General features: G+C 41.3%; 1 protein-coding gene across 3 annotated transcripts in view; it reads right to left on the bottom strand.

The window, feature by feature from the left end:
- Window positions 1-16,569, bottom strand: part of pard3ba (par-3 family cell polarity regulator beta a) — a 315,539-nt gene that overhangs the window by 297,095 nt on the left and 1,875 nt on the right. The gene's annotated exons all lie outside the window — the stretch shown is intronic.

The raw sequence follows: 16,569 nt of genomic DNA, 5'->3' as shown, positions 1-16,569 counted from the left end.
GAACGAAGATGTCTTTAGAGTTCAGCTGTTGTGAAGAAAGCAGAAGGCAGAAGAACAGGTGGCTAAAAATGGATCATACCCATCCATCAATTAGAAATACACTTATCTTTGGTACAGGCAGCAGCAACCCAGAGCCTATGAAGAAAATATACTGTAGAAGGCAAGCTAGGACTTCAACCTGAGTAGTGTTCTGTGAGCTGCCATGTCACCAAACTGCCCAAATCAGGTGATAATCACATGTAAATTGAGCTGCCTGCTGAGATCATAGGCCCCTGCATCTTTATTAACATGTGCAGGATGGCTCATTTGCCTCTCTGCTTCCATGCAAATTCAGAAGGTATTTCACAGTACTGGAGAAGGGTCCACTTCATGACTTCAAAGCGATCTTAAAGACAAACGTCAAGAAGCCACTCGGCTAAAGGAGACAGATGAAAGACGCAGCAAACAAGATGAGTTTGGGCACCAAGGTGGAACAGTCCGATCGGTGCAGTACGTGGGCTTTTCCCACTGGCAGGCCTGTGGTTAAATCTGGGCACACATGATCTTGTAACAATAAGAAAGAGTTATAAACGAGGGTTACCAGAGCAAGAACCACAAGTGAGCTCATGTTAAACTCCTTCTTGCCCAGATTACACTGCAAAGGGACTGACACCTGAAGCACTAGTAAACTGATGCAGCATATCCCAAAACAAGTCAGGTATTTGCTCCAAGATTGAGCTCTATAAACCGAGTCTGAATCAGTCGAGCTGGGATTAGCCAAATGGCTCTCCCAGTCAGATGGTGATGCCGGGGGTTTTCCATCCTTTTCGATTTCTAGAAAATCAATGGAACTGAAAATATTTCATATTTAAAAAGATTTTGCATGAGAGCTTGAAGTGTTTGAAAGTCCGACTTGCTTGACGTGACACTGGTCTGGGTGAGCTGGCCTGCTATTACCCTCCCAGCGCAGAAAGGACTTGACGCCGAGAACCGAGACGTACAGAAATGACCGATTTGGACTGGCGATTCCAAATCAGCTGGTAGGAAAACAAACATTTTTTTAAAAAATAAATAAATAAAGAGTGCATACACACTGTATACAACAGCACAACATTTAAAACTCCCTAAAAAAAAAGGTTTTCATTCCGCTTCTTGATAAAAGCCCATGCGCTGACAAAGAAGATGAGAACACTCCAGGATGCTCCCTCTTACAGAAGGAAAAATACTTCTATTGTCAGGGAAAGGTTACACTCAAGTGGGAACCGCATCAAGTGAAAACGAAGATAACAGTCTTTTTAGTGCAGCGGAGGATTGTACTGTGGCCGAGAAGCTCTCTCAAAGTGCACTTAATGAAGCCAGAAATAATAGCCATCCTGTCATGGGAACGACAGAATTTTGTTTGGAAAGTAAAGGCAGCTGCAGTAATAGGAGGTCGCTGTAAAAAATGTATTTATATAGTTACATGTACCACAATGGAATTGGATGATTTGATGCTTTACCACTTAAATGTAATAAAAGCCTTCTTCAGATGTAAGTATACAATAAGTGTCTTACACTTGGACTACAGCGAGAAGCATATATAACATCATGGTTATTCAGCCTGCTGTGGCAAGTTTGCATTTAGGGCACAGCTGTGTGAAGTTACAGCACAGGACAGGACAATACTGAACCATTAAATGCAATTCAGAGAGGAGTTCCTTTTAATCCCTTTTAATGTTTTTTTTTACCACAATTCAGCAATGCTGCTGTAAGTCCACACCTTCAGCAGAGCCCAGCGATCTCCCCAGTGTGATGGCTTTAGAAAGCCAGGCTGGACCTGACAACAACACGACTAAGGAGGCTCTCAAGCCGAAGAAGTGAGGAAAGCATCAGCCGAGTTTAGAGCACAGTTGGAGCCCTAAGATTGCTAGTTCTGTCACGGGCCCTCAAGGGCACAGCAAAAAAGAGTCTGCACACCACCAGTTGATCAGGCTTTCCTTGGACTGCTGCACAATTGTGTGCCGCACTGCCCTGTGGAGCAACTGGGATTTTATAGTGCTGTAAGAGAAAACTCTGGTCCACCATCTGAAACACCTGCTGTGTGACTGAGGGTATGACAGATGCAGGTGGCCTCATGATGCCCATGTTGGAGGACACTTACATGTTCCTCTCACCGTTACAGTGAGGGGGGCAAGGTTTACAGCCAAAGTTTGTAGGTAGTTCCAAACCTGGAAGTACACAAAAAAAAATGCAATTTAAAAAAAAAACCCACAGAAAATGGCAAATTCCTCCTTCTTCCATCCATACACCACATTTTTTTTTTTTAGAATGCAAAATGTTTCTTTTAGGTCTCCCGGAGACGGTGGTGACAGTCTAATTCCAAAGTAAATAGTGAAGCAAACGCAGCACGAAAGGGAAAAATGACACCACTATCTGTCTTCGTTCCATTCACACCACCTTAAGTACTGCACTGTAGCGGATTTGGAAATATTCACCCCTTCTTCATTCATGAGACTCCGTGTTTAAATAAGTCTGGGCCTCCGATCAGATGCTGGAGGATTGTGGACCACACACACACATACTAATCAACCTGAAATGTTTGCTCCATTTTCAGGAATTACCAGGTACTGCCTTGCCAGCATTTATGTTAAAGCCAAGCTCATAAATAAATCTCTGAAAACGGCCCTATTTCATGCTTCCTGTTGCCTGACGTGGGGTTGTCATGGGTCACGCCGAGACAAATAGGACGGTGAAATGCGTACGTTTTAAGTGGAAAAGTAACACGCCAAAAATAGTAATTAGCTCGCCTCAACTCTTTGCCGTGATAAACTAGTTCTCAAAGTTTCCGCGATTCCAGAACGAGCAAACGTACGACGCTCAGCTGGTTTCACACAAAAAAAAAACTTTTTTAAAGGGACAAGAGCTTGCTTGATTGAAAAAGAGAAGGAAAGGGACAGAAAAATGCATGGTTTGACTGTTGGAAATTTCAGCTCTTATTTCAATTGAAACTCTTCGCTGAGACTAACCAGTTATTCAAGGAATGTCTATGCGAGAATGAGTAAACACTGTAAAAAACAAGAAATGTAATCCTGATAAGGTTATTTGTTTCAAATAATTCCCCATGTGGAAAAGTAATATGATGTTGTAATATTACCTTGTACGAAATATTGCTTATTATTAAAAGAAAAATTTTTTGCTTATCTTGCTTAGAAAACGAATTTTTTCTGCAATTTTAATGTTATTTTTAAAGATTCAGCTGAATAACAATTCAGGCAATGACTTCAGCACTAGCAGAAACCATTTCCAGATGTTGACATCATAATGTTCACAAATAAGCTAGACTGCCTTACCTCCTTTTCACCGTCATGTTTAAGTTCATATTGTAAAAAATTCAGGATACTGTATTACACCCCCATCGGAAGGCAATTTTACACAAATTATGCTGGAAATAAAGGTCTCCACGAGTCACTATTTAAAAGGTGTTGATATTTTTAATAAACTATTCAGGCTAATTTAGAAAGGGGATTTTTAGAAATACGTATAGTCACAGCATCAGGTAACGCCAAGCGAAACAAGGAAACAAAAGGGTTCAATCACCCAAGAAATCTCAAGTTTTATTATTGAAACTTTACTTGGAGGCCTTTGTGAAAAAGATCCTGGCACAGCTGCATTTGCTAGGACACCCCATGGCTGACATTAAGATCTCGTTCAGCAGGCTTAAATGGCACACAATTTGGCAGTCAAATGACTACCAGCTGCTTGTATTTGTTCTGGTTGTCCTGTGAAGGTGCGCTCGGAGAATCCAATCCTCCAAACGCTTCATTAAAATGTCAGGTGAGGAATTTTAATTAAAACACCGCCGCCAACATTATTTTAGCCATTTGGTGGAGTGCAGATCCTAGCCCACAAGGGCAATCTGTCCAAATTTCGGGCAGCTGTGCCTTCACCGAGACAATATATTAAACCTGATAAAAGTCACTCAGCCTGAGCTCTTTGTTTTGGGTGGTTCTGAACAAGATCGTATGGCTAAAAACTGAATACATTACTAGATTTCAAACACTAAAAAAGTAGAGTTATAGTGGCTGCTTCTGTGCTTAATTTACAACTACTTAGGAAGGAATGAAAAAGTACAAATTCTTCCTACAGCCTTGGGGAAGGTTCAGACCCCAGAGAGCAGGAATTCCATTCTCTGAACTACTTCAGTGCTCAACACAATCAGAGCCTAAAGAGTTGTGTGTGATATTTGCCGAAACTGGTCCCTACTGTACACACAAAAGCTCATCCTTGCTAGAAGATTGTAGGTGACACCCACTCTAGAGACAAAGATTTCAGCTACTGATGTTGTCTCTATATTGCATGATCATGGCACTAATTCCCTACTGAACATGAAGATGGGAGCAGTTGACCTCTACTGAAAATGTAAAGATTGCACAAGTTGTATACACAGAGCCCTAGTATGAAAGCAGTTTAAGGAAGAGGAACCTCTAACCTATAGAAGTGGCCCTGCACTGCAAACTGATCACACACCACATCTCAGAACTCTCCTTCCTTTTTGAAGAGCACTTCAAAACAATTGCTGCATAACTCATGAATCATCTCACTCAAATGCGCTCAAAAACAGTTATAGCTCTGCAGTTCTATGCAGAGCCATTCACAAGATTATGCCAAACAGTATAGCAGAAGCCATGTCACCCACTTCAGCCCACTGAAGCTCAGCAGGCATGAGCCTGGCCAGTACCTGGAGGGGAGACCTCCTGGGAAAAACTACGGTTGCTGTGGTGGTGGAGGGGAGTCCCCATTACCTGTAAAGTGCTTTGGGTGGAGTGTCCAGCAAAGAGATATACAAGTGTAAGAAATTCTTATTAAATAATAATAATATCAATGCATGGTCTCTAATGTGTGCCACAGACCTCCAGCTACGCAAGAAAAAAACAAAACTTAAGTTGTTCTGCCAGCAGCATCTGCAGTGTACTGCAGATTCATCACTCACTCAGAGAAACGAAACTGAAAAAGACACACATCTATTTCAGTTCAGTGTGATATTAGACGCAAGTTCAATTCATTCACAGCCATGAGGAAAACTTGAGCAATATTTTTACAAATCTGAAGTGTGCAAATTTAATGACAATGCCCGGGGCCTCCTGATCACATGAACTCATTGAAATGCACACGATTCACACAAAAAGCCAGACCTGGATGTTTTTTTGTATCATACAGACTTGAGATGAAAATCTGAAAGCATCAAAATTTTATTACCTTTCTCACCTTGGGCGAGAAGAGTCAATATAGTTTGCATTTTTACCGTCATCCTTCAAAAAGCAGATCTGGCCTGTTTTTACAATTCTGTGTGTCACAGCGATGAATCTGCGGTAACTTTACTACATGTCAAGATCGGCTACGAAGAAAATCAGAACTGAATCCAGACTGGATATAAAATGATGGACAGTATACACAACAACAAACAGAATCCACAACACACATGGAGTGTTTTTACTCCTGATGGCTGAGATGCTGTTTCCAATCACCAGGCTGCCACCCAGGCAGAGGAAAGAACATGAGCTGTAAACATTTCAAGAGCTGCTACACAATTCCTCGCAGTATACGGAATAATTTACACACACAAGCTAGGACGTGACCTACAGCGGAACGCGTGCTCGGCTTGTACTACAAGATCCAGACTAAAGTGTTTTCTTCCCTCTGGAAATAAATTGTTGAAGATGATCTCATGGCAAGGGGAGGGAGCCCGGTGATGCTAAATATCTGATATACATCCAGAAAGGAGCAGCCGGACATTCCAGGGATGAAGGGGATGTTCTGCACTGACAGGATAAAAGAAGCTCTGTCTTTGATGGGAGAATGCGGTCAACACAGCGGACTTCTTCAGAATGCACAGCAAATCCTGAACCAGGAGGACAAGCAGAAACCATGTGGATGTGGGTTTTTAAAACCAAGAACTAGAGGCATTTGTTTAACCCAAAGAATGTGCGAGTATGCAACAAAATCTCAGACATGTTACTGAAGCATCCCTTGCATCTTTCAAGAAACGGCTGGCTGAGATGCTCAAATCAATTAGCAATTAGTACTGTAACTCGTTACTAAATGGGCAAGATGGGCCAAAAACGAATCCTTCGTTCGCAACCTATGTAAACCACATATTATAAAAGTAATATGCAATGTGAACTGATGATTTAAAAAAAATGATAGAGGGTTTCAGAGAGCACAGAGATGTTTTTTTAAAACCAAACTTGCCCAGAATTCCCAAAAGTGATTTTCCTGCGGGATGCTTTTTGGAGGATGGCCTGCATTTAGACCACACACACTCACTGCGGATCAGATCCAGCAACTGGCTGAACTGCAGCAGAAGGCAGTTGATTCTGTTACAAAAACAAAGTCACTGGTGGCCTCTGAAAATTATCTTTAATAAAAGACGCATGGATTACAACCAATCTCGATTTCTTAACAGCGCAGTATTACAAATTCAGCTGAAAGACGGCTCTGCAGCATCTGTGTTGTTAAGAAAACTGACAGCAACAAGAGGCCAACGTCCAGTACTTCTCTCGTGACGGGACCTCCTGGTTTCCCCCCCTCAAGATCACAGATGCTTTGCAACTCCTTTCGTTGTCACAACGCAAGACTAAAAGTCAATGTGACCTATAACATCAATTTCTTTCCACGCTGCCAGACATGAACACAGTTACAGCTTTACATAACACCAGATAGCAGAAGGGTGATGGATTGTTCTTACGATCAGGCATGGGGCCAACTAACAGCTTCCTGAGAAATACCTCACTGCTGACCTATTCCAGGCCTGGGCTCTGTGCCAAGCGAAACTCACACTGTACACAACTGCACTGCGAGACGTAATGTAGCAACGCGTCCACTTGGCTCTAATTTTACACTGCTCTCTTCCCACTGTACCTCATTTCAGTCTTTCCACTGTACAATCAAAAACACAGCCCCCGCCTGTCACAGTTTTTAACTATGCAAGGATCCAAGAGGGACATCGTGGATATAGCTATCGTTTAGGAGGATTTTGCTGGTCTTCAGAGATCTGCATGGAGCACTGACATACAGTAGACATGATGGATGGATGGATTAATTTCCTTTTTTTTTTAATTGTACAATGTTAGTATGCCCAAAAGGTTTGGGCAGCCAGTTGACCTTGGACCCCTAGAGGTTTCTCCTTTCTAAGGAGTTTTTGGTTCCTCTCCTCCGTTGTCTTCTGGTCTTTTCTGTGCTGCATTCAAAAAATGTACGGTTACTTGCATTGTTAAGTGCCTTGGGGCAACTTTGTTGGGAAAGGCGCTATATAAAAATACATTGAATTGAATAAAGCAAACGTTGGCCAACCATCAGTTTCGCTTCTATGCAGTGATATAGCCTAAATCACAAAATCCAAGTCTCCCAAAACATTTTCAATTGCTTTATGATTAAGGGAGTGCTGTGTTTTCAATGATATCACCTGATTTGGCAGCCCACACAGCATTCCAGCCCTCGACATTCCTCAGCCTAATGAAAAAACAGCAGTGGAGTTTCAGCCTTCATTTGTCTTTGTAATTAAGTGGCCCTTTTCAACAACCTGATAACTTCCTGAACGACTCCCAGTGACTTCCTCCCTCAGGTCACCGCTCGCTGTATAAGCCTTCTTTCACAGCTAGACACAGCTGCACGGTGTCAACAGGACAGCTTTCTTGGTGTTCTAAAAACAAATACACTCAAGGTCGGGGTATTAATTCAATGTTGCCGGTTATTTTGTGTTAAGCGATACATTTGCCCTCAGCAATAGCTAAAGAAACCTTTTTGGCTCAGTAAACAGTACCAGATTTGGGAATATTGTAAAAACTACCAAATCATATATTTAATTATTTTGGAATATGTCTTTTTTTGCTTTCTAAACTTAAAATTAGAAGATGTATCCTCTCCTGTTTAGGTCTATGTTAAGCAGATTGTGCTAAGGAAACTAGTCACTGAAATGTAACAAAGCATTCATTTAGAAATTTGAGTTAAATTGGTATATGACCCTAGTAATGGCAATTCAACTTCAAAATCTTTTAATTCCAAATCTTCTGGCAAATGTTAGTCTATTCTTTCCACTTGCAGTCCTCTATTAACCTTGTACGAATATTTTTACAATTGCTCTCAGGAAATTGGAACCAAATTATGAAAAGACGTAGTGAAAATCAGTCTGGCTCCGTGCAGCAGGGAAATGGAGAAACCATTTTTAATCTAAATAAAGGAAAGTTAAATTTGTCTGCCAGCCTGAGTTCAGCTGTTAGAATTCCACATATAGAGAGGAAACACAGTGAAATTACAGACTTAGTTTCAAAAGCAAAAACCTTGCACATGGTTTCATGCTGCAGCTTGAAAGAGTATTGAATTAAAGAAGCTTTTCAACTTCAAGACGGCACGCTATGGAGTTTTAATCCAGAAAAAAAAAAAATACATTTGATTTGAGAGGCACGCAAATCTGTAGGATTAGCAGGACAAAAAATTGGTAGCAACATTGCACTCTCCTCTATGTGATAGTGGAAAAAATTGATTACAAAGGAGTTGCAGCTCTGAACCACGACACCAAAACCAAAATGAGAGCAGAGTCAGCTTGCAGTCATTGCAACAGCAACATAAATCTCGAGAGCAGCCTTTGCTGAAAGCAACAATTCAGCATCGTTTGCATGCCAGCCGTACCACAAGTGACAGGGGAACAGACCTAACCTTTAGGTTTTATAGCCAAGCTATCAATTACACTACCTATACAAAGAGCTGGTTAAACACTGGGGGTGGCATCTCTTTGATGAGTAGGTGCAAATACCCTATTATCTGTGAAATGAAAAGCTCTGAGGTAATTGGTTTTGCGGCACGTTTCAAAAAACGAGACTCAACGGCCTGGCGAATACTGTATGCGATTGGGATATGGACGCCCACCCGCCTTGGCTACTCAAAGTCAAGGTCAGATCTGAGAAACGGCTACATTTCCTTAAGGAGTTGAGCCTTGGCCCCCAGCTGACGGAGGGGACTGCTCTGGCTCCCGAGTGGCTCGTTTCAATCAAATGACTCGGCCTGCAGATGTCCTTTCGATTGCGGGCTGCGTCAGTCTCTCCACTTACCTGGAGGCCTCCAGACTTCGCAGAGAATGGAGGTTCGATACCCAGGGAGGGGCTGGAATGAGCTGAGCAGGATGGGTGTGATACAGAAAGCCAGCACCACTCTTGCCATTTGCCGCAATGCAAGCTGAGGATCGATCGGTCAGCTGCATGCCGTTGCGGTTAAAAGACAACATGAACAGGGCAGGGCGACGCGACTGCAGTGCAGTTCAGTCCTTGGAGAATGGAGAAAAGTCAACAAAGTTGCAACCACTGGCAACAAAACTGGCCTTGAGTTCTTTTAGACTAGACTCAGAACTTCCATGAACAGCCTGTTGTATCTAACAGGGAAACGCTCAACTTGAATCCCAGCCGTCACTAGGAAAGCTCTTGGGGTGCGGGGAGTTATCATGTGGGCCTCCGTCTGTCCTCCAGCTGATACAGGGGCCATGTTCCTGACACCTTACTTTTCCCATCACTCCTAACTTTTTTCTAACTTTCTAGGCCTGACTAGAAACATCTCTCAGCAGCCACAAAAATCCCATTCAAACAGGAGCAGAGTAAAAGAGCTCGCTCTACAGATTCATCGTGCCAAATCACTGATTTCTTGGGATTGGGTAACTCCAAAAAATGTCATACGAGACTTCGTTTTGCAATTTGTTTAGCTTACAAGGTGCAAATGAAACAATAGGCTATACTGCTGAGGGTGGCTAACTATTTAACCCTCATGCAGCTGCAGATTTCAGAAGCCACTATGATAAATTGTTCCAGTGAATTAGTGATTATGGTGACCCCAATGACCTTTAATGGAAAGGTTTATTCATTCCTCCCTTGATATGTGCAATTTCACCTTTAAGGAAAAGGTCACAAAGGGAGGACACCTCCAAAAAGCCTCTAATGAAGTCCTGGTGAGTAAATTCCTACATCTTAAAAGGGTGACTGTACAATTACAATCATGTCAGGACTGTGTGGCACCATGTCCGATCGAGGGCTTGGAGACCAGATTATTTAGGCTTCATGAAAGTCGAGAAAAAGAGGTTTTACTATTTATGGAGAGCCAAAACTTACGACATCTTCGCGATGAAATCTTATCTGACAGCACAGAGAACACTTCTCGTCTTTGGGAAATCATCTGTTAAAACTAGTGAACGAGTTGGCAAAATTCTACAGCTCGTTCGCAACACATTCGGAGTTGAGCAGAAACAAACACCCCTCAGATTCGCCCCCCAGAATAATATCAGAACAGAGTGAAGTACAGGAGAATCAGGTAAGATAACTCTGACAGGCCAAAACCTCCTGTGCCTCACACAAGTTATTTAATTTGCAATAGGGCCTTTATCAAATGTTAATTGCGGGGTTTATTGTATGAAAGCAATAGAGTCATGTAGCTCAGTGGGCCCTCCTGTACATTACTAAACAGGGAAGGTAAGAATAATCGTAGAGAACAAGTCCAAATCTGAGGGTTTATGCTAAGCAAATGCTTACAGTATGCTATGCTACCATGTTGATCTAATGTCCTACAAATAATGGAAAAAAATGCAATTGAGGTTATGGGCTTATTAACATTTAAAGCTGACAAGCAGTTAGTAAGTAGAAACAAAATACATAAGATACTCCCTTCGGTGGTGAAGGCACCTTGCAGTGACATCCAGCCCTGGTTCTTGAGGACTGCAGTTCAACAGGTCTAACAGGTAAATTATCATCCCCAGTGAGTAAGGATCCGGAAGCAGGCGGATCAAGTCATTCAAAGCCCAGGAAGGAATGAAAAAGCCAGGTGGCCCTCCCAGGACCAGGAGTGAATTTCTGCAGAACAGCCACACAGATTTCAGACGGCCATACTGAGCCCATTCCCAATTTTCAATTTTCCCCAATTTTCAAACATTAAAAAGCACCATTTCACTCTGCCTCTCCCCTTTGAAATGAAGGTAAGGCCTCCAATTTTACTTTGCTGGTGCCTAACTGCTCAAGGTGTCCTACATATTCTTGCAATGAGCTGACAGGATTAAACTAGAAGTGTACGGAATAGAGCTGGTGAAGCCCGATTTGAACTGATAAGAAGAAGATAAGATCGATAAGATCACTTTTATTGGTCATATACAATTTCTTTCATTAGGAATTCGTCTTTTCACATACCCCAGCTTGCTCTCCATGAGACACACAGACAGGGAGAGAGAAGCTTGGAGTCAGACCGCAGGGTCAGCCATTGATACGGTGCCCCTGGAGCAGTTGGGGTTAAGGGCCGTGCTCAGGGGCCCAACAGAGTAGGATTCCTCTGCCGGCCGCGGGATTTGAACCAGCAACCTTCCAGTCACAGGTGCAGATCCTTAGCCTCAGAACCACCGCACCCCCCAAGGGCATAATGAAGAAGAAAGGCATGATGTTCTAAACTTCTAAACCACCAAGGATGAGCTTTGGGACACCATACAAAGTACTATCTTAAACAGTTTCTGAAACGTGATAAGGAAGCCAATTTAAAATTAAGCCGTGCTTCCCCCCTCCAGCAAAGAAAAAAAAACGTTGTTTTTATAAAACGGCTCCACTTTATAATTCAAGTGAAAAAAAACAAGGAATCAGTTCAACGAGAACCATCAGATCCCATCACGGCCCCTGGCGTCCACCAATTAAACACCAACCTAAAGCCTGAATTGCACTATAAGGGATGATAAATCAGTTCACTGGAAAGGTCTCGGAGGTGGTCTCTGTAATGGAGCTGTTCTGGGTTTTATCATCTCACTGACCCGACACTACATTTACTATCCCACTGCTGATGTATTTGCGCTGATGGAAAGCTCAGCTATGCCGAGCATTACACCCAAGAGAAAGGGCCAAGGCATTTAAGCAGTGTTATTTCACAAAGGGAGCAATCCATCAGTTCTGGTGTGTCACCATACATTATCACCCACCTCCAACGTCCCACAAGAGAATTAAAGCAGATAAAGCTTTTCCTTAAAAGCCGCAAACAATTCAAACAAAGCTTGCTCTGAGCATAAACATCAACCTAACTGGTTAGCATGGTTTTAAATGGCCCTGACCTATAGAATCAGCCAAACCCAAACTGCAGATGAATATTCACTGTCATTGTTCATTTGAGTTATTACTGCATAAAGAACCTTAGAGACAATGACATTGGTTGCAACTACAAATTCAGCCCCATGAACAAAGCTTTATTGATTGCACACTTTAGACCTACATTTCACTTTAATTGTGATCCATGTGTTAGACGTTAACTGTAAGGGCACTGGAAATTACTGCATTCTGTAATCAATTACAAACAGCCATAAGAAACATTTTTTTGTCATTTTTATTTTCCGTTGACCACATCTATGACATATAAATGCAGTAATTAGTATATATCTCCTTAGTTTCAAAGTCCTGGACAAGATACAAAGTACAGTAACACCAGCTCCTGAGACTGAAGCAAATGAAACCACTCCTTGGAATCGTTTTTTTTTTTCCAGTACATTTACGATGAAGCATAAAGCAATCTTATGTATGATACAGCAAGATGATGGAATGAAATATGACAATGGTTTTAAACATTTTAAGCATAAGAATACAGTCTTTTCACTTGTACTTTACAGCACTGACCAGTTTCTAACTGTACTGCACAGGGATAACCTATGAATGATGAAACTACTGCTGTTCACTTCTGAGTCAGAATCTCACCTCACAGAAGCCACAAACGATAGAAATCCCTCCTTTCAATGGTTGCATAAAATTCAAAATATAGTATTTCAGATTGAATTATAGATCAGATCTATAGGCCCTATGATTTCACAGCAGAAACTCGTGCTTTGTCATTTGTGGTTATGGACTTTCAATCCATCGGTTTGCAAAACATAGCTATTAGCGCAGCTACACTCCGACAGTTGTTGACACCAACTACCAAGGCACTTATAAAACATACCTTTGGAGGATTAGATTTGTAACAAGCAAATGAATGACGGGAATGCAGGCATTCCACTGCAGAGAATTGGCAACCAACACTATCTTTATAGATCACTGAAATGACACCCATGTTTTCAAACTCAAAAGCTATACCAGAAAAGGCACATAGACACCAAATTTCATTTCCACATGTGCTGAAGAAGAGGATGAGATGTGTAATGCTGACTATACATGAACTCTGACATGTGAGTAAATGTATCACACTCACAAAGACCTTTTCGCTAGTTTCAGAATTGATGTTATCACTTATTGCTTAAGGCGGTGTCTGCTGAATGACCACTTATTGCATTAACAAATACAGTCAATGACCTTCCTCCAGGCACTGAACTGTTGTGGTTTTTGCTTGGGCGAATACAAATTTCACTTGTTGCGGGTCTTTCTAGTGGGTTATCAGCAACTGCTCCAGAACTGAAGGTAAAAGTAACCTGCACTCTCCAAACTTGAGTCTTTTTGGGGATCTTGAAACTGCTACGGTTCACTATTAAAATCATACACAGGGCCTGAAGCGCACTTAAAATGGAGCAAGTGAGATTTTAAATCCCCTGCAAGCTTTTATAGCATTTTATATCATTTCTACACAACACCACAAACATTCTATTTTAGACATCCTGCTGTGGAATGAATTTCTTGTCATTTTTAATGGCTTATAGCTCATCTGCTAGCTTTTCCTTAGAAACGCAAAAATGCCATCACCCACAACAAACAACGTATTCCACTCATGTACTTTTGGACGAACGGAGATCACAAAATAAACTTTCGTGTATTATGTAACATGCTATCTAATCCCCTCTCCGAAGAAAGCAGTTTATGATTTCATCTGCCACAGAGTTTGTCAGATTTCCCAAAATTCCAATCTGATAAATATTAACTTTTTAAAGGCTTAAAGTTCCTTTTTTTATTATTTGGTCATATTTAAAAAGGAGGGAAAAAGAAATAGTTCCCAGCTCTAATAAACTAATACCAAATCATATTTTTTAAAATTGTAAATCCTAATTGCAAATTGCATCCTTAAGAATCACTAATGCAGTTTAAGCTATCTCCAATGAAATCCACAATTTAGCAAATTCATGCGATGCAAAAATCTTCTTAAGCTTGATAATGTTTTGCTTTGCAAAATCGTATTCAGATCAGAAGCGAACTGCAAGATAATACATTCAAGGCCTTTGAGGTAATGGTTCATATTAGGAGAAATGCAGGATAGCCGATCTCTCCTTCTGAAGAAATGAAGAACGTGAATATGGCTCTCTCCAGTTATTAACCCTCTTTAGATCTTTCGAGAAGACAGTTGCAGAACCAGTAACTTGTGCTTAATAAAATAAACAAAATTAAGGAGGCTACTGTGCAACTTGACATTTCCACTGTGCATCACTAAAGCACCTTAACTCTGAGCCTAAAATCTGTGAAGTACATAGGACCGGAAAATATGCACATAAGCAGTTCTGAACATAGAGCAAATGTCTTCAACAAGTTCTACGAAGAAACTGCAGTCTCTCTGCACCCATGTTGAACGAACCTGTGATTAATATTCTGATGTGACTAGGTTGTCAATTGAATATCTGGGGTGCATATAATCAAATACGTTAAAAAAAAATCATATTCATACTTCTCAAGGATGATGAGTGAGATCATTATTCACGGTATAATGATTTAGTTATAATGATTCAAGAGTTCAATTTAAAAAAAAACTTGTGGTAAAATGAATGTGGAAGAGTTTTTATTTTAATGGCACGCAATTTACATGCAGCACTTAAAAAGATTTTGACATTTCCTTGTAGTCCTGCCAGGTCAGAAGCCCAGATTCAAAGTTCAGAGACTTTTTATGCGGGCAGGACATTCAAGTTCCAGCAGACTCCAAAGGGTTAACATGGGATTTTATGATAACACACATTATAAAAATAACTTTAAAGAACAATATAAGAATGGTTCATGGAACTGGTATTTTAAAAGAAAACATGAATGTGTTTTATTCCATGGGTATGTTTCTCATAGCTAGAAATGGGCAGAAATAAACACATTAGACAGTTTGCTTCCGATCAGAAGGTGTTCTGCAGCATTTAAGGTAAAAAAGCAGAGATCATTACAGCCTTTTATCCTGTAGTATATACAGAGGGTGGAGGGGAACACATTTGTGAAAGTCTAATTACCCCAATAAAGAAATATTCCATATCTACAGGCAAAATATTTCCACTACATTACAGAGTGGCAAAAGGATGCTTTCTTCAAGTTAATGGTCTGTGCAGTGCATGTTTGAGCAACAAAATGTTATTACAGACTCTGTCATAAATTATCTGCAATTTTTTTTACTCCACTATCTTTTGATCTTTACCCAAGAAAGGTGAATTAAAGCCCAATTAGTGCGACATTTCGATGGCGATGTTGCAAATTAGGATGTGATCTTTCTTTGGACACAACGGGACATCGTTAATACAGCACAGCCTGCTTAGAAGTGATATTCCTCCATTTATAAAGACTTCACCAGAAGTGTCGTTGTGCCTTTTTGTCTGGTTTAGTCAGTCAGTTCCACCAGCTTCAAATCTATCAAAAAAAGGAGAAAGTTCACGGTTTGTCCTGCAATGTGATGACCTACATTTGGATTCTGCCCAAAAAATGGTGTATCAAAAGGCGATTGGGACTGTCCTCGCAGGCATGTTGAATGAGCAAGAACATAGTCCAAAAAATTACAGCACAAATAAGCTGTTGGTACTGTAAAAACAAATCCTTTTGGGTCATTCCATCACTGTTGCCTTGCCTCCAAGTACAAAGGCTAGTTAAGATCAGGTGCTCTCATGCTATGCATCCATCCATTTTCTCACCCCTGTATCCAATTCAGGGTCACAGGGGAGCCAGAGCCTATCCCAGCAAGCAATGGGCGCAAGGCGGGATACACCTTGGACCAGACGCCAGTCCATCACAGGTATGCATACGTTCACACCAGGGCCAATTCTCCCAGAAGGCAATTAACCTACAAGCATGCCTTTGGATTCTGGGACGAAACCAGAGTACCAGGCGAAAACACACCTGAACACAGGAGAGAACATGCAAGCTCCACACAGACAGCACTCCAGCATTGCAAGGCACCAATGCTAACCACTGCGCTACCCGGCTGCCTCACTCATGTTATTATACACTCTTAACCTGTGCTGCCTGCAAACATCAACATTGCTGCCCTTAGAATAGTTTAATGCCTAGACTTGACGCGAAAAGGACCCTAGAGCAGCATTAGAAATGCATACTTGTTCCTTCATCCAAAACAAGGGTATACACAGGTGTTTCAGTTAGATTTTGTCCTATTCCCCTCATATTCCTGGCTCTCATACACCCAACTAAGACCCCACAGTCCTAATTTTGCACTTTCAGGCACTGGAATGAACCACCTGCTTGTTTCATTTCCTGTTAAAGTTGAATGCTGGAAAACACAACACTGTCTAAAAAAAAAATCCAACCTTCCACCCAATATATCTCAGGAACAACAACAGTGGTGAGGAGTGAACCAGTGTCACTGAAATGAATACCCAAACAAAAACAGACAAATGATCAGAACAACTATTATTGTCAGTATTTTAAGTGGGGCATTCTATGAGTC

The sequence above is a fragment of the Atractosteus spatula genome, chromosome 13 (genome assembly GCF_055471065.1).
Source record: "Atractosteus spatula isolate fAtrSpa1 chromosome 13, fAtrSpa1.hap1, whole genome shotgun sequence".
NCBI classification, from domain to species: Eukaryota; Metazoa; Chordata; class Actinopteri; order Semionotiformes; family Lepisosteidae; genus Atractosteus; species Atractosteus spatula.
Note: the sequence above shows the minus strand (reverse complement) of the source record. Positions and strands in the feature narration are given on the sequence as shown.